General features: G+C 36.8%; 1 non-coding gene across 1 annotated transcript; it reads left to right on the forward strand.

Moving 5' to 3' along the window:
- Nucleotides 1-475: 475 nt before the first annotated feature.
- LOC129553991 (U6 spliceosomal RNA) lies at nucleotides 476-582 on the forward strand. The gene has a single exon (XR_008685545.2). It is a non-coding gene; the product is annotated as a U6 spliceosomal RNA (small nuclear RNA).
- Nucleotides 583-3,338: the final 2,756 nt, after the last annotated feature.

A 3,338-nucleotide genomic window follows, 5' to 3' on the forward strand; every position in this document is an offset into this window, starting at 1 on the left:
CCAACCAGTCTATTCTAAAGGAGATCAGTCCTGGGTGTTCATTGAAAGGACTGATGCTGAGGCTGAAACTCCAATACTCTGGCCACCTGATGCGACGATCTGACTCATTTGAAAAGACCCTGATGCTTGGAAATATTGAGAGTGGAGGAGAAGGGAATGACAGAGGATGAGACGGTTGGATGACCTCACCGACTTGATGAACATGAGTTTGAGCAAGCTCCAAGAGTTGGGGATGGACAAGGAGGCCTGGAGTGCTGTAGTCCATGGGGTCACAAAGAGTCAGACATGACCGAGCGACTGAACTGAACTACCTGTCTATCATTTATCTATTTATCTATCCTTCCATCAGGTTGGGTTCAGTCACTTTTTATTAATGTGTGGAATAAGTAATGCTCCTGGAATAAAATCTGGTAATTTTCAGTGTGACTAGGAGATCATGTCATGATTTTCCACTTAAAAATGCAATGGGATTTTAGTGCTCACTTCAGCAACACATATACTAAAATTGGAATGATACAGAGAAGATAAGCATGGCCCCTGCAAAAGGATGACATGCAAATTCCTGAAGTGTTCCATATTTTAAAAAAATACAATGGGATTGTAGAAGTCTCTGCTTCTATTTAGACTTCACTGCACTGTGTATATGTGTGTAGAGGGGTTGCTGCTGCTGCTAAGTCACTTCAGTCATGTCCGACTCTAATGGAGAACTTGTCAATACATTCTCAAGATTACTTTAATACAATCCCAGATACTTTAGAATATTATCAACCAAGTTATTCATAAAATATTTGCCAAACTCCTTCAATTATGGACTTAAATTTTAGATCACATGAAGAGGGTGAGAAGGCCATTTTGGAAGATTGATTGCATGAGCAGGGGTGCATGAACAAAGCCATGGCAAGTTGAAGAAAGTAGTGAGATTTGTCCTGTAAAAAGTCTTACAGATTATATAAGGAGAAAATTGTGAATGGGTAATATGTCTCAAATAAGAATAGTCTGAGTAATTCTTATAATAAATTTTCACTGTTATGCCTGGGTAGATGATAAAAATTATAACACTCAGAACTCAAGTAGAATATTTAATTTCCTTATTTAATTTTAAGGGGACAAAATTTTCAAACTTCAGACTGTCACAGTAGAAATATATGCATAGGCTCCCAGTATCAAAATAAAAAGTGCATATTAGTCTATGCATTCAAGAGTATAGACAACTGAACTCTACTCTTAGCACTCATCAGTCAACTCCAGTTACGAATGACACATCCCTTCATCCTGGACTGCAGAACTCTTTTGACTAGAACTGGTTCTACTACTTTCATGCTGAGTTGGAGGCTGAACATCTGTGATAAGGCTAGGATCTTTAGTGGATTAGGTGCACCATACATTCATTCTTTTGGAGTCTTCTATTCTATGCTAGACACTAGTGTGGAATCTGTGTTCTGGCCTCATTGAACAAGAACTTACTGATCTTAGTTGTTATTATTTTTGTATTTTCAACTTTGCTGGCACTCAAAGTCTATTCTCTTGATCTATTCTATTCACGGACATAGAGAAAAATCCAATAAATTAGATTTGTAAAATGAGAAAAAAAATAATATTAAGATGATAGTATTCATAGACTAGATAATAGTCTTTAGGAGTGTGAGAAAAATACACACCTATTGTAATACAAATTCACTTATCAGAATATTATCCTGTTACATGGAGAAATCCATTTCTTCATCTTTGTCCTCTCAACTGTACCTGCTCCTCCATAATCTTAGCAATGACCCATAGAGATAAGAGTCTTCAAGTATGACTGTTGATCTCATACAAAAACATTACTTTGATGGATTAAATTTTTCACTGTTTAATACTGGACGTTTGGTTTTATAATGAGGGCCATATCAGTTAGACTTAGGTTAAATTGAATCCAACATACATATTCAAACTAACAGCTGTACAAAGATAAAAATAGACTCCTTTCTCATAGCATGATAATACAGAGGTAGGCATTTTGAAGGTAAACTAGCTCAGGATTTTGTGTTTTGTTGCCCTACATTCTTAGATAATGCTTCAAGATCCAAGATGGCACCTCTGAAAGGCTTCCATCATAATGCACAAATCTAGGAATTACAAAGAGAAAGTGCATTCCTTTTCTAAACAATTAACTCCGTAGACATTCTATGGACAACTTTACATCTATTACATTCCAAACTTAATAATATGGGCATACTTACCTAAAGTCAAAGATGAAAAATGTAAACTTTATGCAAATTGGAAATGTTACTGAATCAAAATCTGTTTTGTCACTAATGAAGTTAAGCAGCATGGCTATTAAGAGAAAATGAATTGTCTCTGACCAAATCTCTTTACTATTTATCTGAAATATATGTCAAAGAATAAGATGAGCTTTAAGACTGTGTTTTAGGAGCATAAACCAAAGCTTCAAATAGCCATAATCATGTACATAAGTTCAGAACTTAATGATTTGACATTTTTAGTGGTATTAAAATGAATAAACTAAAAATTCTCTAACCCCATCGTGTCTAACATATTTATTCTTTATGTTTCTCCAAGAAGTCTTAATGTTTTCCTTTATGTTGGAGTAATGATTCCATGTTGTCTAGAATGAATATTGGTATCTTTCTGTTTGACTATATACGTAGATTAGGCAGAGTAATGGCCCTCTCAAAAATGTCCATCCACATCCTAATCTCCCAAACCAGTAAAAGAGCTAATTTATGTGGTTAAGAATTTTACAGAATTGACTGAATTATCTTGAGATGGGAAGATTATCATCTATTATCACACTGCTGCTGCTGCTGCTAAGTCACTTCAGTCGTGTCCAACTCTGTGTGACCCCATAGACAGAAGCCCACCAGGCTCCCCCGTCCCTGGGATTCTCCAGGCAAGAACACTGGAGTGGGTTGCCATTTCCTTCTCCAATTATCACACTGGGGTCAGTATAATTCAAAGAGTCTTTGTAAGGAGGATGCATGAGTATCAGAGTCAGAGAAAAAATCATTTGAGCATACTATACTGATGGTTTTGAAGAGCCAGGGAGAGGTCATGAGCAAAGGAATGAAGGCAGACTCAGAAGTTGGAAAAGGCAAGGAAACAGACTAGTTTCCAACTGTCAAGGAACACCAGAAGAATGACGCCCTATCAGTTTAATTTTAGCCCAGTGAGACTTCTGATGCACATAACAGTTAAATATAAACTGTTATTGTGTTAAGCCACTAGTGTTAGTAGCTCAGTGGTGTCTGGTTCTTTGCGATCCCATGGACTATACCCTGCCAGGCTCTTTTGTCTATGAAATTCTCTAGGCAAGAATACTGGAGTGGGTTGCCATTTCT

This window comes from Moschus berezovskii, chromosome 1, assembly GCF_049115385.1.
Source record: "Moschus berezovskii isolate FMDL1 chromosome 1, NW_MosBer_1.0, whole genome shotgun sequence".
Classification (NCBI taxonomy): Eukaryota; Metazoa; Chordata; class Mammalia; order Artiodactyla; family Moschidae; genus Moschus; species Moschus berezovskii.